The 24,772-nt window shown below is 40.6% G+C and overlaps 1 protein-coding gene and 1 long non-coding RNA gene across 15 annotated transcripts in view; one reads left to right on the top strand and one right to left on the bottom strand.

Moving 5' to 3' along the window:
* PRRC2C (proline rich coiled-coil 2C) overlaps positions 1-9,377 on the bottom strand; it is a 95,564-nt gene extending 86,187 nt beyond the window's left edge. For 9 of the 13 annotated variants that reach the window (XM_070768156.1, XM_070768150.1, XM_070768160.1 and 6 more), the window contains exon 1: positions 9,189-9,377. The gene's annotated coding sequence lies outside the window, so the exon portion shown is untranslated. The remainder of the gene's footprint in view (positions 1-9,188) is intronic. The other 4 variants (XM_070768157.1, XM_070768154.1, XM_070768158.1 and 1 more) reach the window with 1 other exon arrangement.
* Positions 9,378-9,497: 120 nt separating this feature from the next.
* On the top strand, positions 9,498-24,403 carry LOC139176375 (uncharacterized). Of its 2 annotated transcripts, XR_011560787.1 has the most exons (4): positions 9,498-9,671; positions 17,448-17,641; positions 23,092-23,234; positions 23,321-24,403. It is a non-coding gene; the product is annotated as an uncharacterized lncRNA (long non-coding RNA). The 2 variants fall into 2 exon arrangements; XR_011560786.1 differs by having other exon boundaries at positions 9,500-9,671; positions 23,092-24,403.
* The last annotated feature ends 369 nt before the right edge of the window (positions 24,404-24,772 follow it).

Below are 24,772 nucleotides of genomic sequence, written 5' to 3'. Positions count from 1 at the left end.
GCTGAGGCACAAAATGTGCATCCAATACCATGAGGTACGTGAGAGAAGGGTGCTTCTAGGAAATAAACCTAAGATATTCTCTCTCCCTCCTGATGTTCCATGCCCATGGCTTGTTTTGGTTTTTAGAGAAACAGTAACTCTTGTGAAGAGATACATAACTGTTTCCGTGTGTGGGGGTGGAGATGGGGGTGGGGAGGGGAAGAAGAGCTCTGAAAAGAAAGCCAAATTCTGGTGCAGATGATGGAAGCCAAGAGAAAGTGAAGAGGTCTGAATGCTATTATGGTGTTCAAATATTTGGAAACTTAGAAGACCTTAAAATATGAATGCCAAAGGTCAACTACAGCATCTTCCTGGGCACCAGATACATTCAAGCAGAACCAAGATAAGCCTTTATCAAAAATATTTTAAAAGGTAACTTCTGCTTTGAATGAGAATGAACTGGTCAAGTTCTATGGTCACTTTCATTTTTAACTGTTATAATCACTTTGTTGTTGTTTAGTTGCTAAATAGTATCCAACTCTTTTGTGACCCCATGAAGACCCCCACCAGGCTCTTCTTGTTCATAGGATTTCTCAGGCAAGAAGCTGGAGTGGGTTGCCATTTTCATCTCCAGGGGATTTTCCTGACCCAGGGATCAAACTCATATCTCCTGAACTGCGGACAGATTCTTTACCACTGAGCCAACCAGGGAGGCTCATAATTAGTAATTCTAAAGTCAGAATGACGTAACGTTATTTGCAGCAACATGGATGGGCCTAGAGATTATCATACTAAGTAACTCTGACAAGAAAGACAAGGATATGATACTGCTTATATGTGGAATCTAGGGAAATAACAAATGAACTGACTTACCAAACAGAAATAGATTCACAGACAAAGAAAACAAACATGGTTCCCAATGAGAAAAGAATTTGGGGAAGGGGGGCGTAAATTAGGAGTTTGGGATTAACGATACATACTACTATATATAAAAGAAATAAACAAGGATCTACTGTATAGCACAGGGAACTGTATTCACCATCTTGTAATAACTTAGAAAAGAATATATATGTATAACTGAGTCACTGTGCTGTACACCTGAAACTAATATTGTAAATCAACCACATTTTGATAGAAAATAAATTAAAAAAATAAATCAAAGAGTGATAGCCAATATTTCTTAAGATCATCTGCTTCTATAATAGTAAAGCTAAGAATATCGCCATATGTTGAATGCCTCTACTACAATATCACTACAGCAAAAGCATTAAAAATTGTCATTTAAAAAAACAAAGTGTAATATAAATAGATCTGTTGGCATTCTAATCAAAATGGTAGAAGCACTCAGGCTGTTCTTAGTAAATGAAATGTGAAATTAAGACTCTGGGGCCAAGAAAGCCTTAAAAATCAGAAAAGAAATGTAGCTATCAAATCTTCTGTACTATAAACTACTATAAACCAGCAAAGTGAAGCTGTGTGCCTATCACTTCCTCTATAAAGTGACTGTCAGAGCACTCTTTTGGACAATCTGAAATATTTTAAAATTGTTCCTATTACACAATTACTTCTCTTAAAAACTGATTCAGTTTAAATCTCAGCGCTAACATTTAGTAGCTGGGTGATATTTTTATAGCATAATTGTGGCATACACATATTATGGCATAAGCATTTTCTGTCATTAAATGTAATTCTGAATTTTTCTTTCCCCATCTGTGGGCTACATCTTCTGGCCTGTTGTGAGTCTTAAGTGTGTACAGAGCTGTTAAATTGTGTCTAGTACTTAATAATAAGCTTAATAAATGCTAATTTAACACTTTCAAACTTATATGTAATAAATAAAAAATAAATAATTTCTTAGTGAACTTTGTTTTTTTGCAAGGTTAAGTATGTTGGGTATTACGGAAGAAAAAGAGAAGCACTGTCCTAAGATGGTCATCCAACATCATTAATTATTCAAAACTTTTCATACGACTAAAAAGCTGTCTTTAAGGGTTGGAATTTAAAGTTTTAATTTTTAAGTATAGAAAACTAGTTAGCATCCCTCCCCATCAAGCACTGGCTCTATTCCTCCACCATTAAAACGATCTGTCTCGAGACATGTTAACTTACCCAGCTCTTTCTACTTCCACTTTTATACTATGTTTTCAGGTTTGTGACAAATACAACCGAAAGAAAAAAAATTTGGGGGGTGGGGTGGGTTGGTGGTGGTGATGGTAAGGTCAGGATTTCAAGCAATCAGCACATGTAAGCTGTTCTTGACTTTTCAATCCATATTCAACAGTTCTTTCTTCAAGAGAGATAATGTGTCTCCAAAATGTCAGAAGACTGATTCTACAGCTGGGAGATATTTCACCTTTCTACATTCTGTATTGTGTAGCTACATGTAACTACACATTACCAAAACTTACAGAACTGTACATTGAAAAATCCAGTTTTTCTTAATCTAATTTTAACACTTATACAGCAATATAACCAATCTTCCATATCTCTGTCAAAAGATTTCAATAACATCCTTTTCCTGCTTTTGAAACAAAATTCCTCTGTCTCATTTCAGAAGCAATTTTTCATGTAATATTCTTCAGTTAAGATCTACAAAATTTAAACCAAACATTAAGTTACTTAAAAGTACAGGTCAAGCAACAATAATCATATTGCCAAAATATTTAGTTTTTTTTTTAAAGATTAAATAGTAAGTATAGTTTTACTCATGTATGCTCTTGCCTCTCTGAAAGCTGATAATCTATGTATATTTTAATATACTGTTCCCAAATTACTAGAAATGTTTAATACGTTATAGTGCCCATCTTTAAAATATACTAGATAAACTGAAATTCTGTACTTGCTGTTGTGCAACTACTTAACCCATCTTGGTAGTAAGTTCTAGGCCTTCTGTTCCTAGAGACCATTTCTCCAGTCTCCCAGTTGTTTTTGACATTCTAAACGCATCCTTAACATCTCTCCTTAAGGAGCCTTTCAGAGCACTGGCCTTCCCAGGGCCTTTGTGCAAACAGGAAAACACACCCTCTGGGAAGAAACAGGTACTCCTCTTGGTGAGGGGGTTGATGCCTTGGGAGGGAGAAGAGGAAGCACAACTTCCCCTACTGCTGCTGCTAAGTCACGTCAGTCATGTCCGACTCTTATGGACCCCACAGACGGCAGCCCACCAGGCTCCCCCGTCCCTGGGATTCTCCAGGCAAGAACACTGGAGTGGGTTGCCATTTCCTTCTCCAACGCATGAAAGTGAAAAGTGAAAGTGAAGTCCCTCAGTCGTGTCCAACTCCTAGCGACCCCATGGACTGCAGTGCACCAGGCTCCTCCTTCCATGGGATTTTCCAGGCAAGAGTACTTCCCCTAGGAGGCCTACAAAGGGCACAGGACTCTGCAAGCAGATTATGGATGGATTTCAGCCCTTGCTACCTCCCTCAGCCTGGCATCTGTGCAGTACACAACTGGTAGAACCATAGACAGCAGCCCTGCACTTTCAGATTATAAATGAGGAAAGAATGCGGAAGGAAGATCAATTTTAACTTCTGTAGACACCCATTCTCTAACTACATACACATCCATGAGGAGATCTTCCAGTCTCATTGAGAATATCCTCAGTGGAAGCCTTCCAATTTCTATTTTTCATGTTTTTCTGTTTTAAATGTGGTTAGGACTCATGTTAGTCACTCAGTCGTGTCTGACTCTGCGATCCCATGGACTTTAGCCCACCAAGCTCTTCTGTCCATGCAATTCTCCAGGCAAGAATACTGCAGTGGGTAGCCATTCCCTTCTCCAGGGAATCTTTCCAACCTGGATCAAACCTGGGTCTCCAACATTGCAGGTGGATTCTTTATCTTCTGAGCCATCAGGGAAGACTCATATGATGTCAAAGAATATTACATTCAAAAAGCATCAGTTCAGTTAAGTTCAATCGCTCAGTGGTGTCCGACTCTTTGCAACCCCATGAGTTGCAGCATGCCAGGCCTCCCTGTCCATCACCAACTCCCGGAGTTCACCAAGACTCACATCCATCGAGTCAGTGATGCCATCCAGCCATCTCACCCTCTGTCATCCCCTTCTCCTCCTGCCCCCAATCCCTCCCAGCATCAGAGTCTTTTCCAATGAGTCAACTCTTCGAATGAGGTGGCCAAAATACTGGAGTTTCAGCTTTAGCATCATTTCTTCCAAAGAAATCCCAGGGCTGATCTCCTTTAGAATGTACTGGTTGGATCTCCCTGCAGTCCAAGGGACTCTCGAAGCATAGGAAACACATTTAATGTGATCTTTGTAACAATCCACTAAGATAGGGAAAACAGGCATTATCTTTATTTTCCAGATGAATACAGTGTATCTACAATTTGAAGAAGCCAAGTCAGTTGCCCCAAAAGTTTAACAGCTTTTGGCACAAAGTGACAAAAGGACTAACCCTAGGTTTTAAAACTCCTAGTCCGGAGCTTATTTGAATATTCAACCTACCTAAAAATTAAGAAGTCTCACTACTAATTCCTCCATGCTTAACCTTTCAACCTCATTACTTGACCTACATTCTGTTAGGGTCCACCACCAATCACTCAAGCCAAAGCCTAAGAGCCACTTTTCACATATTTTTCTGAACTTGGCTATATTTGGCTCTAACAAAACCTAATTTTCAGACTTTTCTCTTTCACTTTGATTTCTGTAGTGACAAGTTACTCATTAGTGTTCTCCTTCTCTTGCCATAGATTGTCTTAGACATCCTATTACATTTCTCTGTCTAAATAAACCCATTCTACCTTGCAGTTTATCCTGGTCATGGCTGACCCAAGTATGCAGTTAAGGTTCTAATTTCTATCTCTACTCCTGCAATGCTATTTCCTGTTTGATGAATCTATTTCTGGACTTTCATCACTTCTGGCCTTCATTAATGCTAACTGCTGCCTGATTCTATGCAGGATTCATTTCTTACAGCAGTTTTGTTCCAAAGGGTGGAATACAAATGACTACTGATGGTATATTACATGATTTTAAGTGGTCCATAAGGGGATATTTAAAATTACATGTTTACTTCAACACATATGAGGGGAAACTCTAACACCGAATAATCATGTAAATTTTTCTTTCAAATTCATTTAATTAAAAGACGGTAAGCTGAATTAAAGAAAAATGTTGACAGATGGTTTGAAGATAAAACAAAAACTGTAAATGACTAAAGTTTGGGAAACAATGGCCACTGGGAAATTCATGTAGTATACAAGTTAAGCACTGAGGCCCTGGGTCAATGATTCAAATCTCACTTACTAGCTAAGTAACTTTGAACAAATTACTAAATCTCTTTAAATCCCAGTTTTCTACTTGTGTCATGTTAATAAAATAATCCACATTGTAGACTTATTGTATGGAATGAGAGAATCCTCAAAGTGTTCTTAGTTCAGTGCCTGGCATGATAAGTGCTCACTGACTATTAATAATTACAGTTAAGTCTCTTCTGGCCATCATGCCTTTACTTGTAATCAACTGGACACTTGACCTATACTATAGACAGTTTTCCATATATGAATTTTCTGCCCAAATTTTCATTGCCTGCCTGTATATTTTTAATTTTCTAGTATGAATCCAAAGATCACACAGTAACTTTTAATATTAAAGACTGTGAGCATCTTGGAAGTAGGAACCAAAAGCCATTTCCCTCTGATGCACTGTGTCTTACAAAATTAAAAGAACTGTAATGTTGTTGAATAAATCTAAAAATTAGGAAGGATAATCTGATGCAAGTAAATCTCACAATGTACAGTACAGAAACACAAACTACCTGAAAGCATTTGATTCCAGTAGGTAAATAAAGGTGCGGGGCGAGGGATGATGGGGTATTCTTTTGCCCCACTATTTGCCAGCTGAACCTTAGTTGTGGGTCTAATCTTTGTGTTTCCTAGTCTCATTAACATATAATAAACTCTAGGCATATGCCAAGTATTGTACAAAGTGATAAGAACACAGAAACTGTCTAGTAAGGGAAAACAGACTAGTATCAGAACAGACAAGTAAATAGAATACTACTAGATAATGTTACGTAAATAACACCCAATAACGTTTTGAAGTGCTCCACAAATGCTGATGATGTCCTACTCTTCTTTAATGTAGAACACCCAGCACTACCACATACGGATCAGTGTATTACACTGACAGAAATAATTTCATTGCTATCTTGTGTTCAACTCTAGGTACAGACTAACCACATAAAAGTTTTTGTCTGCCAACCAGACAACTGTTGAAACTCAGTAACAGCCTTTCTTCTGATTTGCCAGCAAATATGTTCAAACACAGGCCCCAAAATGTGATAGGCATTCTGTCAATCAAGAGCAAAATAATGACTAGAAATATAACTGGCAAAAAGGTCAGACTATATTTAGCCTGGGGTGAGGGTGGTGGTGGTGGATACACAATAAAAAGTTTACTGAAGCTAGCCTCCCCAGAGAACACTTTTATCCCAAAAGATGTACTGACTGATGCATCAAGGGCATTACTGAGAAGTTTAAAATGTTATGACTCAAAACTAACATATCAATTCTAAACAACAGTTAACATAGACTGAGAAGTTTTCATGGGGTTTGCCAGTTCATAAAATGACAAGTTTTGCTTTACTGAAGGTATATTAGTCATAACTCAAGCAGACACAACTTCTGGATCTCCTTCATGGTAAGAACAGGATTCTATACCAATTTGTGTTAACATTTTATCAGTGATCAATCCTTGCCTTACACAAATACAGCATAAATAGAATCTGAAACACAAGTTACTCAAGTGACTTACATACTGAAGTGGTGTTTGGGAGACGACAGAGGGAGGAAATCACTTGGAGGTTTAATATAGTCTTGGAGGACATAATTTAGTCTTCAAAGATATATTACCAGTAAAGACAGAGGGGTAAGGGTAGAGGAGAGACAGGAATTGGGATGAGGCAGAACTTCTGTATTTTCAGTCATGTCCAATATATTGATACCAGGTGTACTGACTTCAGAACATGAAGAAATCTTTAAGAAACAAAACCTAACACACACGTGTTTTGTAAAAAAGATATTTAGGTCTAAAAATATCTTAAAAAAAAAAAGGGGGGGGTGGACTATTTATTAAGTTATCAAAGAAGGTATACCCTGTTCTGAAAATATACAGGTTACCCTCTGCTGAGAGTGTTTTCTTCTACCATTATCCTGCCATTCTCCTTCCACTGCTAGTTGACGTCTTAGTATGTATGAGCACAGCAATAAGCCCTTTACATACATTATCTATGATAATCCTATGGCAAGACTTCTTTGAAGGAGTTATTATCATCTCCAGTTTACAGATGAGAAAATATTTTATCAATACAGGCCAGATAGCAGAATTTAAAACTCATGTTATACCATAGAGCTGTTACTCAATTGTCCTTTAAATCATAGAAAGTACAAAAATTAGCTTCTACCCCATCCCCAGAATAGCTGTAATCTATTTTTTACATCTTGCGACACTTTAACCTTCACATGCAACAATGTTTCTATATTGACTCAAGCAAAACAAAAACTAGGCTAATAATACTGTATCTTATTTAGTTACTATAGTTTACAAAATTACAAAGAACAGGGAGACAGCTTGATAGCTCAAAGCATCCCCTTTCTGTTTAGACAATCTGGGTTTGAACCTATGCACCATCAAAAACTGCCCTGTGACCTTGGTCAAACCACTTTCATTTCTCAAATTTCATTTCCTCATCTGTAAAATGGGGATGATGATAGTACCTCCCTCAAAGGCTTGTTGTAAGATTAACAAAGAGAATGTATGTAAAGAGCATATTTCTGTGCTCAGTAAAGGTCAACTAGTGGAGGTGGGAAAACAACCATATATAGAACTCACTCGACCAAAATATAAAAGTAAAATTAAAAGTCTATATTCTGAAAATTCCACTACGGAAAAGGAGAGAATTACTAGTTGATTATATGCTAGAAACCCAAATTCCATCTATTCCTCCTCTTTTTAGGAGATCAATGCATCTGAGGTGGGCCAGAAAAGATGCTGCAGTGCATCTGATGGCACACACCTAAAAATGGCTCCAGTCAAAGCAGCATCTTAATTACCAACAAGGGCGGTTATATCTACTTTTAACAAATGCTGGAGCTGGACTTGATGGGCGCTTAAGTTATCATCCTATCATTTCTATCTGCAAGAGTAACCTATCAAGCCTTCCAATCAAGAATACTGATTCTTCTGAGGGCATTCCAAATGAAAATCCTACAGCACAGCCGCCTACTGTACAATTCCAAGTACCCTGGCGAGGTATGAATCTATGGACCTAGGTTGAAGATCGGTCAATGCGGAAATCCGGGTAGCCTTAGAAGCCAGCAAACATCAGGCATGTCAGAAACCTCAAAAGAATCTCACATCAGGTCAAAACAAATATACATCCCTTTAAAGGAATTAGACATATTCCCCTCGAGGAAAGGAAGAATTTAACAGGATTCCTATTGCCCGCTCCCACCCACCATGTCTTTTTCAAGTCCTAAAGTGGGGCCTTTACCGTAACACCAATACTAACGCTATCTCAAAGCCAGGAAGCCGCAGGGTGGGATTCACCCTACAGGTGAGGGGATGGAGAGGCCTATGGGGAGAAAAGGCTATCCGAACCCGCCTCTGGAGTGGGGGCAGCACGTCCCTAGCGGAAGTAGGAACGGTGCTGATTCCCTCAAGAGCCCCTGACCGAGCCGATCTTTAACCCGGTCTCTCCCGCACACGACTCATTGCAAATTTCACCCTCACTGAACGCGAAGAAAAGGCAGGCATTAAAGGGCCTACCTGAGCCCTTCAGTCTGGGGAACGCGTGCCCACACTACGAAAAGAGACCGCGCACCCGTCTCTCCTGCGGGAAGGAAAACTCCCTTCCCTTAACCGGCAACACGCGTAATCCCCCTTCAGGGCCTGAGCTAAGGCCTGGGTGGGAGGAGACCGACGGTCCGGAACTCCCGCTGCAGACCACATGGGGCGGATCCGACTCCGGTTTCCCGCTCCCCGAGCAGGAGGCCGAGGCTCCCCCAGAAGCAGAGACGATGGTAGTAAACGAGAAAAAAGGGGATGCCAGACCCGAAGGCCCCACTGCACGCGGCTCCCCCGACGCTGGGCACCAGGGTCGGGGTGCGCTCCCATGCCCCGGGCCGCCCCACGCCAGCCCTCCCCGATGGGGCCCGCTTTGATCACAGCTCCTACGCCCTCGCTTTCCTTACCCGCCAGGGTGTCAAGCTGAGTGTGTTTGCGCACTTCGAGGGGTTCCGCCGAGTTCTGATACGGGGAAAGGGAAAGGGGAAATAGGGGTAGGGGGCGGCTGGAAGGACCACGGGACCCGGAAAGCCGAAGCTACAGGATGGAGAAACCGCCAAAGCACTTTCGCTGCCGCCCGAGAGGCAGATAGCGAGCGAGAAAAAGAAGCAAGATGGCGGCTAGCCAGCCCCTACGTACGACGTCATGCGGCGGCGTGCGTAAGGCGAATCCCCGAGACCGCCCCCACGGCGCGGAGACGGCCGGATCACGTGAGGACTCCGTGGCGGCCCAACCCCGGCGGAAGGCTACGGCGCCTCTTGCTGGACGGAGGGCGTTCCAAAGATTAGAGCTCGCGCTGCAGGGCAAAGATTTTGTTTGAGATCTCTCCAAAAACTCTTCGAGAGACCTCAATTACAGGTTGTTATGCTTCAGAGAAGTGAGCACTCTTGGTAGGTGTTGGATAGTTGTGTGACTTGGTTCAAACAACAGTTTGACAGTTTAATTAAAATTAAGCTATGCGTAAAATTTAACCTTGATATTTGGCAATATGTTGGTATTTTCTAGAAAGGTGCAAACACAACACTCAGTACTCATAACACCAATACTTGTGTGTTGTTAAAGATATAGAGATAAATACATTATGATATATTGATATTATGGAATATTTGAAAGCTGTTAAATTCTGAGTAATATCTAAAGATAAGGGAAGTGCTTAAGCCATAATATGCTTATGCCGTAAATATGTTATAAAAACACACATATTAAAAAAACACATATATGCATATTTTGGAGAAGGCAATGGCACCCCACTCCAGTACTCTTGCCTGGAAAATCCCGTGGACCGCGGAGTCCGCGGTCCATGGGGTCGCTAGGAGTCGGACACGACTGAGCGACTTCACTTTCACTTTTCACTTTCATGCATTGGAGAAGGAAATGGCAACCCACTCCAGTGTTCTTGCCTGGAGAATCCCAGGGACGGGGGAGCCTGGTGGGCTACCGTCTATGGGGTCGCACAGAGTCCGACCCGACTGAAGCGACTTAGCATAGTATTAGCATATGCATATTTATAGGAAAAAACTTTAAAATATATTTTGAACTATTTGTAAAGGCGAACACATTAATAGTGTTTAAAGCCATCAGATTTTTAAAAAAATGTTATGTTCACCTTTCTATAATACCCAGATTTTACAGTCAGAAAAATGGTTTGGTTTTTTTTGTTTTAAAATTTTTGGCTGCACCCACGGGCGTGTGGGACCTTGATTTTCCCACCAGGGATTGAACCCTTTACCCCTACGTTGGAAGGCATAGTCTTAACCTCTGAACCACAGCAGAAGTCCCAGGAAGAGTTTTAATGTGTAATGAAAAAAATTCATGACTCATAAAGTTGTTATGAGAAACGAATGATAAATGTGTGCATACATATGTACAGTGTATATATTGGCACCCCACTCCAGTACTCTTGCCTAGAAAATCCCATGGACGGATGGGGGGCTGCCCCTGGGGGGCTGCCATCTACTGGGTCTCACAGAGTGGGACATGACTGAAGCGACTTCACTTTCACTTTTCACTTTCATGCATTGGAGAAGGAAATGGCAACCCACTCCAGTGTGCTTGCCTGGAGAATCCCAGGGATGGGGGAGCCTGGTGGGCTGCCGTCTATGGGGTCGCACAGAGTCGGACACGACTGAAGCGACTTAACAGCCTGGCAGCAGTGTGCATGCATGTGTAACTATATAGCATTGTGTGTCAGATTTAAAAAGATTGCATTTTTTTAGTCTTTAAATAAAGCTCAAACAGGTTAGCTGTCTTCTACACCATTATGATTATGAAATTGTCACTGTAGAAGTGTTGGAACAAATAAAATAATAAAGAGAGGTAAATCACAGGCATTCAGCCCCCACACCATTGATATCAATGATCTTTTGAAACGGAAGCACTTGGCTGGCATAGCCAGGGAAAGGCCTGCTGGCCGCCCTCAAGCAGACAGGAAGCATTACTTTGGTGAATTTTCCAGAATACTCTAGAATGTTGTCTGGAGTATGTTAGAACAGAAGTGTCTTTCATTAGCAACATGCAACAGCTCCAGCAATCAGATGAACTTACCTTAACCAAGGTCACAAGACTAGCATGTGCAACCAGAATAGTTATTAATTTCCAAGAGCTGTAATTTGTGTACCTGAATACTCAGGATGGAAAGCCAGTGCATTTTCTATGTAGACAAACTTACTTAGGAAACCAAAGACATTATCAGAAGGTTGCTTGATGAGCACAAATTCAGAACAAGCTGAGTTGTGTGTATAGACTGTTCTTGATTCATCTATCTCCATGACAGGACAATTTCATCCCAAAGATAGAAATACTCAGTTTCCAATAGTTGGAGCTTTATATATTGATCTCCAGTACAGTAGGGACATCTTGCTGCTCTGTTGATTTGGGCGTCTTCTCTCCTGACAGCATTTGGATGGACACTGGCCCTCAGGTGCCTCTGTATGCTCTTTTCTCTGTTTCCATGGCTACCCAAACCTTTTAGCAATATTCTTCAATAGAATCAAGTCACAATCAAGTCAGGCAAGTTTGCATTTTAAAGGTGACTTTGCCTACTTCTGCTCGTATCCATTGTATATAATCTTAAAGTTTAACTTTCAGGAAGCGGTCTTATCATCCCTATTTCAAATATCTTGGGAAAAATCTGACTGCCATCACTAGGTATTGGTGCAATGTCCAAAGCCAAATAGTACTCTTTAAAAAGTTTTATTTTGTTTTGGATTATTTGCAAATCTCCCCTAACACCCTTTTGGTGTAGATAAATTTGTCATTGGTAACAAAAATGTTTTCATGACAGTTTGAATGAAAACATGCGTTTAATTTCCTGTTGTGCTTTTTAAACATTAAGATAACATTAGCAAATTGCCAGTTGATATATGAAATAAGGACAGTCTAGTTTTTTTACTGAAAACAAATTGATTCTCCAAACAATATGACCTACTTTGTTTGTGATTGTCGAGCCTTATTAGCTAGTGGTTTCATTGAGTTTCTACCCTTCTCATTGAAATTGAATCTGTAAACCTGTAGATACTGAAAATTTATTAGGTATGCGATGAAAAAGAACCAATGAAGGTTTCATGCTTCATTAGTAATGGTGTTTCTTAAATGTTTGTGTGCACCTGACAATTTTAGTTTCCTTTCACCAATAGTCCAGCATATCATATTTAGTAAATTGTGAAATAGTATGAGCCTGATGTAATGAAAACCATAATTCCCAAATACTGAATGAAATTGTAAGCTCATTTTATAAACCTCAACAGATATTGTAATTTTGCCAATAAAGAAAATGTATTGCCAGTGCTTTGAAAAACTACTTCTGTGAACTTCTAAGAAGTTATATACTAAATATATTGTATGTTATATAAAAATATTCCATTATGTATAAAATAATGGAATATTACTTTAAAGATTTTCATTATTTGTCAGACTATTATTAATTTGCTTAGCAGACCCTTTTTTAAAATAATGGAATAAAAGGTGCTTTTTGGATAAAAGCATTGTTCATTCATTGCAAGTTGTGCGTCAAAGAAATTTGAATAATTGGGATTTACTGTCCACCCCCGGAATTTTCTTAGCTGAGAAGAGAAACTAAGTTCTTGGAGCAGTGGATTTAAGTCAAGAGGGTATAATATCATTAATGAACTGAGGGTATCATGGAGAAGAAAGGGGAAGAGGAAGGAGATGGAGGAAAGAGACTTACTGGTTTACAGTTTTGCCTCAGGTTGGAAGTTACTCACCGAAGTCAGGAAGTGAGTAATGTTATAGGGCAAGGATCCAGAGGCCAAAAGGAAAGGGAGAGATCTAGGGAATGCAAAGTAGAAATGATTGCAAAGAAGCTAGGCAGGTGGTAATTGAAAATATAGAAAAGGTGATTTCTAAATGTTTTAGGCCAGAAAGAGAAACTTGAAATGTTGCTGATAAACATAAATACAGTACTCAGTTATTATGTCTAAAATTGTAACTTTGGTTGCTACCTGTAGCATTTCTGAAAGTATAAGTCACTTTTAACTTTTTTGTTGCCCAACAGATTGTATGTAAAATGTGTAAAAGAAGCCACGAATTCAAATCATTTATTGCCACATAGTAATGAAAATAAGTAAGATTGATAATAAATTTCTCTTTTTTAATTGACATATATATATATACATATGCATCTGTGTTCTCAGATTCTTTTCCATTGTAAGATATAGTTCCATTACAAGATATAGTTCCTTTATCTATTTTATATAAAGTAGTATGTATCTGTTAATCCCAAACTCCAAATTTATCCCTCCACCACCCCTTCCACTGTGGTAATAATGTTTGTTTTGTCTTAAGTCTGTTTCTGCTTTGAAAATGAGTTAATTTGCATCTTTTTTTTAGATTCCACATATAAGTGATATCATATGATATTTCTCTTTCTCTGACTTATTTCTCTTGGTATGATAATCTCTAATTCCATCCACAGTTCCTGCAAATGGCATTGTTTCATGATAGTACATTTCTTTGTTAGCACTAGAACTAGATATTTTGAATAACCTTTAGGCTTCTATGGCGGAGAAGGCAATGGCACCCCACTCCAGTACTCTTGCCCAGAAAATCCCATGGGCAGAGGAACTTGGTAGGCTGAAGTCCATGGGGTCGCTAAGAGTCGGACATGACTGAGTGACTTCATTTTCACTTTTCACTTTCACTTTGACTTTTCACTTTCTTGCATTGGAGAAGGAAATGGCAGCCCACTCCAGTATTCTTGCCTGGAGAATCCCAGGGACCGCGAAGCCTGGTGGGCTGCCATCTGTGGGGTCGCACAGAGTCGGACACAACTGAAGCGACTTAGCAGCAGTAGCAGCAGGCTTCTGTGAAAGAAGAGAATTTCATGTGGTTCAAAATTTCATCCCCAGTTCAGATTCTGTTTCTTTGTATTCTCCATTCTTATTTCTGCTGGGGTTAATTAAACAGTTATTTCAGAAATAGTTCTTTGTGTTGCTAAGAGTATCAGTGAGTTAATTGCTTCAAATGGGAATTAATAGCACAATACTCGAACCATTGTTAACTTTATAAAGAAAAGAGAAATAGTGATTCAAAGAGAATGAGAAAAAGCTTCTCAAAGTTTTCAATAGCCTGGGTAAATTGCAATGAAATGAAATTCTTCATTTCAATGTTCATTATTACCTACATGAGAGTTTTAATTGGAAAGTCTTAATCATTATAGTATTAATACAATTTATTGTTGTTGTTCGATCACTTAAGTCTTGTCTGACTCTTTGCAACCTCATGGATGTCAGGCTCCTCTGTCCTCCAGTATCTCCTGGAGTTTGCTCAAATTCATGTTCGTTTAGTCAGTGATGCTATCTAACCATCCCACCACTTACTTGTTAGGCTACATATTATCAGGCTACCTGCCCAGTCTTGGAAAATGCTAGGATGATAAGTCATCTCAGTTTGCATGAGACTGTCATGGTGTTAGTACTGAAAGTCCCATGATCCAGGAAACAGTCCAGGGCAGGATGGGGCAGTTAGTTACCCTATGCTGGCTGCAATGAAGCAGGGACATAGATCTTAGTTCTAAAGTTCTTCCACATTAAGGTCTCCTTCTGATCTCCATGATGTGCTGAGAAGATGCCCTTTCTGGAGACCACTAACTCACCTGCCAAGACATAAGAGACACGGGTTTGATCCCTGGGTCTGGAAGATCCCCTGGAGGGGGGCATGGCAACCCACTCTAGTATTCTTGCCTGGAGAATCCCGTGGACAGAGGAGCCTGGCAGGCTACAGCCCACTGGGTCTCAAAAAGTCGGACATGACTTAAGCGACTTAACGTGTATGCACGCAAGAGGAAGGGAGCCTTGTCTGATAAACAGAGAAGGTTCTTTTAACCTTGAGGAGTTAGCCAGGTTGCAGAAAACCAAGAAGTTTGGCCTGAGGAGCCCCTGGCAGCAACTGAACACATCAGTGCTGTGTCTCTCATTTGGCTGTTGGTGCTGCATTAACTACTGCATATAACCCTGGTATAGCTGCAAATTATTACATGCTGGGACTTCCCTGGCAGTCCAGTGGTTAAGACTTCATCTTCCAATGCAGGGGGTACAGGTTTAATCCTTAGTCAGGATCCCACATGCCTCGTGACCAAAAAGCAAAACATATAATACAAGTAATATTCTAACAAATTCAATAAAAACTAAAAAAAATTATCACATGCTTAATGGGGGCCAGCACTATTCTGAATCTTTTTAATATAGTTCTGTTCAGTCACTCAGTCATGTCCAACTCTTTGCAACCCCATGGACTGCAGCATGCCAGACTTCCTTGTCCATCATCAACTCCTGAGGCTTACTCAAACTCATGTCCATTAAGTCGATAATGCCATCCAATCATCTCATCCTCTGTCGTCCCCTTCTCCTGCCTTCAGTCTTTCCCAGCATCAGGGTCTTTTCCAGTGAGTCAGTTCTTTGCATAAGGTGGCCAAAGTATTGGAGTTTCAGCTTCAGCATCAGTCCCTCCAATGAATATTCAGGACTGATTTCCTTTAGAATCGACTGGTTGGATCTCCTTGCAGTCCAAGGGACTCTCAAAAGTCTTCTCCAACACCACCATTCAAAAGCATCAATTCTTCGGCATAGCTTTTTTTATAGTCCAACTCTCATATCTGTACATGACTATTGGAAAAAACATAGCTTTGATTGGACAGACCTTTGTTGGCAAAGTGATGTCTCTGCTTTTTAATATGCTGTCTAGGTTGGTTGTAACTTTTCTTCCAGGGAGCAAGTGTCTTTTAATTTCATGGCTGCAGTCACCATCTACGTGATTTTGGAGCCCCCCAAAATAGTCTGTCACTGTTTTCCATTGTTTGCCCATCTATTTGCCATGAAGTGATGGGACCGGATGCCATGATCTTAGTTTTCTGAATGTTGAGTTTTAAGCCAACTTTTTCACTCTCCTCTTTTACTTTCATTAAGAGGCTCTTTAGTTCTCCTTCACTTTCTGCCGTAAGTGTGGTGTCATCTGCATGTCTGAGGTTATTGATGTTTCTTCTGGCAATCTTGATTCCAGGTTGTGCTTCATTCAGTCCAGCATTTCTCATGATGTACTCTGCATATAAGTTAAATAAGCAGGGTGACAATATACAGCCTTGACATACTCCTTTTCCTATTTGGAACCAGTCTGTTGTATGTCCAGTTCTAACTGTTGCTTCTTGACCTGCATACAGATTTCCCAGGAGGCAGGTCAGGTGGTCTGGTATTCCCATCTCTTTCAGAATTTTCCACAGTTTGTTGAGATCCACACTTTGACATAGTCAATAAAGCATAAGTAGATGTTTTTCTGGAACTCTTTTGCTTTTTCAATGATCCAGCGGATTTTGGCAATTTGATCTCTGGTTTCTCTGCCTTTTCTAAATCCAGCTTGAATATCTGGAAGTTCATCTTCACACAGGATTACTTTGCCAGTGTGTGAGATGAGTGCAATTATGTGGTAGTTTACACATATCATTTTACGTGGCAGATTGCAATGCAGTTGATAAAACTGTGCTCAAAAGGATCTGGGGCTTACTTTGAGCTCACAGTGCTGATTGGTGCTAGAGTTGGTATTTGAACTTAGGTCTAGCTTCAAGCAAGGCTGATGTCATCATTCTCCCAGCTTGTCTGGAAGGCTCTTTGCATACTTTCTGTGACCCTCACTCAAGGAGTGTATCTCTTCATCACTTGCTGTCTAACCTGGAGGGACAGTGATGATGCTATTGACTAGATTAGGCTCTTTTCTTACCAGTAGAGCATTATGCTACATGACCATTACTAGTGAAATCGCCCTCAACTCAACAACAGGATGTGATTTAAAGTGATTATTTAAAAAGCACAGAAAGAATAAGCATGAACAAATATTCATTGTTAAAAGGTCAACACCAAAAGCAAGAAATACTGTTGCTTAAAATCATTAAGTAATACATCAACAGTAATTTGGTCTGATACAAATAAAAACACTGAAGTAACCAGCTTATTGATTTAGAGAGTGAAATCCACAGTCATTCTCCTTAAAATTCAAATTGAATCAACATTTCAGCAATGAATTAATTATCCAGCTTTACCAGTGTTATGAAACGAGGAGGTAATGAGAAAGTATTTATGCTTATTTGGTACCATGCAAATATAAGTTCTAGTTATTTGCTGGACATTTTGACTGTTTTTTTTTTTTTTTTTTTTGGCCAGGCTACATAACATGCAGGATCTTAGTTCCCTGACCAGGGAGTGAACCTGTGCCCCTGTGGTGGAAGTGCACTGGGAGTACAGTAGAAGTGGACCACCAGGAAAGCTTCTTGACCTTTATCTAAGATCAAAATATTAAAGAAAATTTGGGCTCAAGATTATCATTATCATTTTTTGTTCACTCAGATTTGCATAAGGTAAGTTTTTTCCAGGTACGGTGGAGGAAAAAAACAAGGAGCAACAACTTGTTGCCTGTTCTCTAACAATGTGACTTCTGAGCTGGCCAGCCAGCCCTTGGTAATAGTTGAGGGTTTAAGGACTTATTAAGATGAAGTGGATTGTTAACAAATCGTAGCTAATTATTGCCACCTTGTATTAGAAGACAGTTTCCCTAAATCAGCCTAGAGGGAATTTTGCTTTAAAGAATTTACATCAATCTTGCAAGTAAGTGTTCCATAGAATTTCATGAGGTCAATGAGATGACCTCATGTCATGGGAAGAATTCACCTTTTTGAAGTGGATAGCAGAAAATAAATGGAATGGGAATTTTTAATACATTACTCAAATGGCATATTTGCCATTTGTCTATTTGTAAATGTCATGATGTGTATCATGAATCTGTATTATTTACTTTGATTTTAATATGTAACATTTAATATATGTTATGCTTTCTTTTTCCTTCAACAAATATTTATTAAGAACTTACCAGGTGGCACAGTGGTACAGAATCCGCTTGCCAATGCAGGAGATTCAGGTTTGATCACTGAGTTGGGAAGATCCTCTGGAGAAGGAAATGGGAACCCACTCCAGTATTCTTGCCTGGGAAATCCCATGGACAGAGGAGCCTGACGGGCTACAGTCCATGGGGTCAAAAAGAGTTGGACACGACTGAGCATGCATGATGTTCTAGGCACTGTGCCAGCCACAAAGGAGATAAAAATGAATAAAGCAGTCTAAACTCCTGTTCTCAGGGAGAGTATAATCAAGTGGGGCGAGGTTAAAAAAATTACAAGTAGTTATAATTAATGGTTATAAATGGTCTGATGAGGGAATTAAAAGGTAGCATGTGAACTGAAAGAATGGGCACCTAAACCAGATTTGCAGAGAGGGCTGGTCAGGGAAGGTGAATCCTAACAGACGGAGGAGCCTGGTCGGCTGCGGACCATGGGGTCGCTAAGAGTCTGACACGACTGAGCGACTTCACTTTCACTTTTCACTTTCATGCATTGGAAATGGCAACCCACTCCAGTGTTCTTCTTTTTTTTTCCCCCAGTGTTCTTGCCTGGAGAATCCTAGGGACAGAGGAGCCTGGTGGGCTGCTGTCTATGGGGTCACACAGAGTCAGACACGACTGAAGCGACTTAGCAGCAGCAGCAGCAACATTGTATAGGAATTAGCGACATATGTGGATGTATGTTAAGAATGAGTGTGTGTCTGTGATGGGGGAGGTATGGCAATATTTAGTAGAACAGTGTTTAGGGAAAGAGAGGCAGTTGGCTTGTATATAGAGAAGGGTGAAGAATGGTCCAGGCAGAGGAAACATGTGGAAACACACCCCTAAACCAAAGGGAACATGGCATGTTTGAGGACTCCTTGAGGACGTAAGGAGAAAGAGGAGAGATTGGAGTAAAAAGCAAAACTGCAGAGGTGATCAGAGACTATACTGCCAAGAACCTTATAAACTGAGTCAGATTCTACCCCAGGGGCAAGAGGAGCCTTTGGATGAATTTATACTGGGATATTATCTAGTCTAGGTGAAATTCATGAATTTTCGTGGCATTATACATTGAATACAGTATAATGTATATTATTCCTTACTCATTTTTTTCTTTCAACAAGTATTAATTGAGCAGGTACTATGCACCAGGCACTGTGCTAGCTGCTGGTTAGTAGTTAGTATAAATGGTTAGTATTTGAAATGGAGAGAACAGGTTGGCTGAGCATAGGAGCAACTGGTTTAGGAGGCTAGAATGATAATCAAAGGAGTAGTCAGGGCTTGGGGTGGGGAGGTGGGTTTGAATCCTACAGTGTGGATGGAGAGAAATAGAGAAATAGAGTCAGTCTCCTCAGATTATTTTTATTTCCAAAGAAACTTCATCATTATCATCTTAAGAAATTGGAGAGTTTTTCCTGCAGTGGTGTGATTTCAGAAAGTGAGGCTTCTAAAACCCTTTTGTAACCATCAGATTTAGACTTTGTTATCAAACTATTTATAGAATCCTCCTTGAGTGCTGTTTGTGCCTTCATTATATGTAAAGTTGTTATCAGTCTAAGAACTAAGTGTCCTATGTCTCTCAGTGAGAGGGTCCCCAACAGTGGAGGACCCTGATATATGCTGCCCAAATTAATGACTTATTTTTCCGGTTCCTGAGAGATGGCTGGCTGGCAGTGGCCTGCAGATATGAGTCCTCTTTGGGCATTGCCTCATCTGAAGAGAGCTGCTTTGCCCAAGGCTGCTCCTCCTTCCTCTTGTCCCATTGGTGTGATGGTGTAAAGGTCTGGCCTTTCAACCTCCTCTGTGGGCTATTTGAAGGGCCATCTCTGTTCCAGAGCTCCACAAAGGGCTAGCTAATTCTCAGTCTAATTCTGCTTTCTTCTCCCCCTTTCACTGGTGTTGATCCCAAGAGCAGTCTAGTTAAAGTTCTGCATGCTAGTTTTTGTTTCTTCTCTAGGGAACTTAACTTGCAATACCACCATCTACCTAGCTTGCTCAAACTAGTAATCTGGAAAATCCCCAGATTCTTCTCTTTCACACTTTATCCTTCATACCCTCCATATCCAATGAAGCATCAAGTTTTTTCTCCATTCCAGTTGCTGCCATCATAATAATCTAAGCCCTCACCATCCATCATCTAAGTAGAGTATTTTGGCCACTGCTAATTTGTCTTCCTATCTTTGATAAAAATTGCTTATTTTTTAAGAAAATAATTTATTATGTTTAATCCCTTTCATTGATCACAACCTTGTCATGGCGAAGGAGCTTGCGTAACTCAATAAAGCTATGTGCAGGGCTACCCAAAACGGACGGACCATAGAGGAGAGTTCTGATAAGATATGGTCCGCTGAAGTTCATGGCAACCCACTCCAGTATTCTTGCCATGAGAACCCCATGAACAGTATGAAAGGGCAGAAAGATCATGACACTGGAAGATGAACCCCCCCAGGTCAGAAGGTGTCCAATATGTCCAAGGGAAGAGTGGAGAGCAATTACTAATAGCTCCAGAAAGCTGGGTCAAAGTGAAAGGTATATTTGACATAAAATATAGTTCATATGCTTCTCAGGTGGTGCCAGCAGTAAAGAACACACATGTCAGTGCAGGAGACATAAGAGACATGGATTCAATCCCTGGGTAGGGAAGATCCCCTGGAGAAGGTCATGGAAACCCACTCCAGTATTCTTGCCTGGAGAATCCCATGGACAGAGGAGGCTGGCAAGCTACAGTCCATAGGGTCACAAAGAGTCGGATATGGCTGAAGTGACTTAGCACGCGTGCACATACTGCATATATTTAAAGTGTAAAAGTTGATAAAATTTGACTTACACCTGTGAGACTATTACCACAATCAAGGTAACACACTCATCACTGAAATTACTAAAGCTGCACGTGCAGACTAATTGGAAATTATTACACACACACATGCATATATAGTTGTTCAGTTGCTAAGTCTTGTCTCACTCTTTGTGACCCCACAGACTGTAGCCCACCTGACAGCCTCCTCTGTCCATGGGATTTCTTAGGCAAGAATACTTGAGTGGGTTGTCATTTCCTTCTCCAGGGGAATCTTCCTGGACCAGGGATAGAATCTGAGTCTCCTGCATTGGCAGGAAGATTCTTTACCACTAAGCCACCAGGGAAGCCTATCAGTTCAGTCCAGTTCAGTTGCTCAGTCGTGTCCAACTCTTTGCAACCCCATGAACTGCAGCACGCCAGGCCTCCCTGTCCATCACCAACTCCCAGAGTCCACCCAAACCCATGTCCATCGAGTCGGTGATGGCATCCAACCATCTCATTCGCTGTTGTCCCCTTCTCCTCCTGCCCTCAATCTTTCCCAGCATCACGGTCTTTTCCAGTGAGTCAGCTCTTTGCATCAGGTGGCCAAAGTATTAGAGTTTCAGCTTCAACATCAGTCCTTCCAATGAACACCCAGGACTGATCTCCTTTAGGATGGACTGGTTGGACCTCATTGCAGTCAAAGGGACTCTCAAGAGTCTTCTCCAATACCACAGTTCAAAAGCATCAATTTTTTAGCACTCAGCTTTCTTTATACTTCAACTCTCACATCCATACATGACTACTGGAAAAACCATAGCCTTGACTAGACGGACCTTTGTTGGCAAAGTAATGTCTCTGCTTTTTAATATGCTGTCTAGGTTGGTCATAACTTTCCTTCCAAGGAGTAAGCGTCTTTTGATTTCATTGCTGTAATCGCCATCCACAGTGATTTTGGAGCCCAGAAAAATAAAGTCTGACACTGTTTCCACTGTTTACCCATCTATCTGCCATGAAGTGACAGGATCGGATGCCATGATCTTAGTTTTCTGAATGTTGAGCTTTAAGCCAACTTTTTCACTCTCCTTTCACTTTCATCAAGAGGCTCTTTAGTTCTTCTTCACTTTTTGCCATAAGGGTGGTGTCATCTGCTTATCTGAGGTTATTGATATTTCTTCCAGCAATCTTGACTCCAGCTTGTGCTTCCTCCAGCCCAGCGTTTCTCATGATGTACTCTGCATATAAGTTAAATAAGCAGGGTGACAATCTACAGCCTGACGTACTCCTTTTCCTATTTGGAACCAGTCTGTTGTTCCATGTCCAGTTCTAACTGTTGCTTCCTGTCCTGCATACAGGTTTCTCAAGAGGCAGGTCAGGTGGTCTGTTATTCCCATCTCTTTCAGAATTTTCCACAGTTTATTGTGATCCACACAGTCAAAGGCTTTGGCATAGTCAATAAAGCAGAAATAGATGTTTTTCTGAAACTCTCTTGCTTTTTCGATCATCCATCGGATGTTGGCAATTTGCCTATATATATATACACACACACACAGTGAAGGTGAAGTCGCTCAGTCGTGTCCAACTCTTTGCGACTCCACGGACTATAGCCTACCAGGCTCTTCCGTCCATGGGGTTTTGCAGGCAAGAGTACTGGAGTGAGTTGCCATTTCCTTCTCCAGAGGATCTTCCTGACCCAGGGATTGAAACCAGGTCTCCGGCATTGTAGGCAGACGCTTTACTGTCTGAGCCACCAGTCCATTCTGAAGGAGATCAGCCCTGGGATTTCTTTGGAAGGAATGATGCTAAAGCTGAAACTCCAATACTTTGGCCACCTCATGCGAAGAGTTGACTCATTGGAAAAGACTCTGATGCTGGGAGGGATTGGGGGCAGGAGGAGAAGGGGACGACAGAGGATGAGATGGCTGGATGGCATCACTGACTCTATGGACGTGAGTCTGAGTGAACTCCAGGAGTTGGTGATGGACAGGGAGGCCTGGCGTGCTGGATTCATGGGATCGCAGAGTCAGACACGACTGAGCGACTGATCTGATCTGATCTGATCTGATAAAATGAAACGAATTCTCTCCACCCTCCCTTGGTGTTGTCTTTTAAAATTTGAATCTCAACAAGTCTCTTCTTGTCTTAAATTCCTTTAGGTGCTTCAGTTGCCTTTGTACAAAGATAAACATCTTTACCTGAAGGCTTGATATGGTCCCCACCTGCCTGTCCAGCTGTCTCTGGCAGAGCTCTCTACAGCAGGGGACCGCAGCTTCTGGGATCTAAGGCCTGATGATCTGAGGTAGAGCTGATGTAATAATAATAGAAATAAAGTACATAATAAATATAATGCACTTGAATCATCCTGAAACCATCCCCCTTCCCCAGGCCTGTGGAAGAATTGTCTTCCATGAAACCGGTCCCTGCTGCCAAAAAGCTTGGGGACCTTCTCCAGGACTGGATCTTACAGCAAGTTATGTGATACTTTGCCCCTCTTGGCTTATGGCCTTTGCCCTGCATTTTCCTTCTCCTATTGCTCTTTTCTCTGTTTTACCCCTGCTTTTGTGTATTCTTAAATATGAATGAAAATTTTAAATAGCTGTTAATTAATAATTATTGAGTGGTTACTTTTTGTCAGTTTCTGTGCTTTACATACACTGTATCTCTTAACCTTCACAAAATCTGTAGCTGGTGTTACTGTCATTATTTTGCAAATAAGGAAGTGTAATTCTCCCTAGGTCCTGCAGCTGGGAAGTGAAGTTCCTGAGTTTAGAAGGATTTGGCTACTTCCTGTGTCCTTAGACCAAAATAAGTTCCTGGTTACCCACTCCTGAATAACATCCTGTAGTTCTCCCTTATAACCCTCATTGCATTTACTGTTAAATACCTCCTTTTCCAGTTAAACTAGAAACTGTATGAAGACAGAGACCCTGTGTATCTGCATCTATGCCAGGACCTGGTATATAGTAAATGCTTATTACATACTTCTGGAGTGGATAACATTGAATGGATAATTATCTCCATTGAACAATATACAGTAGTTTAGGGTCTATAGCTTCAATTCTAGAGTCAGAAAGAAGAAAAATTCAAATACAAACTCTGTCAGTATATAATTGTGAGATGGTATTTAACCTCTTTAAGCCTCAACTTCTTCACCTGTAACCTAGAGATGATAATACTTTTCTCCCCTAGAGAATTGCTCTGAGGAATGAATAAGATGATATCAAAAGGCTCCCAGCATAGGATGTGATACATCCTTCTGTCTTATCAACTTGAATATTCAAGGTTAAGTATCAAGTCTTGTAATCATTCTGTATTCTCTACTGTGCCTGCCACATATACAGTCTATAGTAGATAACCAATTAGTAGTTATGTTGAATATCAGGAGGTATTTCTGTGAGGCCATGGTTTATGATTTCAGTCTATTTACTTTACCAGTCGAGGGGTAAAAATAAAGCAGTTTTCTTATCATTGTTTTTTGGCTGAGTAGGATTGTTGGTGACTGCTTGGGGTGGAATGGGGTGAGGTCACACAGATCAGAATTCAGTCAGCATCTGTCTAGGTCAGACAATGCAAGTTGCAAGATAGAAGAGACTAGACCTTATCTGTACAAGAGGGCTGAGATCAAAGGTTCTTTAGGAAAATTCAATGAAGTCATACATATATATATATATATATATATATATATATATATATAAATAAAAGACACTAGACCAGTAGATCTTGGGTATGGTTAGAACTCAGAGATTTGCTGATTTCTACAGTCTTGACTTATTCATTCATTCATCAAATATATGTGTGTGTGTGTGTGTGTGTGTATAAAACATTTGTAGGGACTCT

This window comes from Bos indicus, chromosome 16, assembly GCF_029378745.1.
Source record: "Bos indicus isolate NIAB-ARS_2022 breed Sahiwal x Tharparkar chromosome 16, NIAB-ARS_B.indTharparkar_mat_pri_1.0, whole genome shotgun sequence".
Taxonomy (NCBI): Eukaryota; Metazoa; Chordata; class Mammalia; order Artiodactyla; family Bovidae; genus Bos; species Bos indicus.
This window is presented reverse-complemented; position numbering and strand designations above follow the sequence as displayed.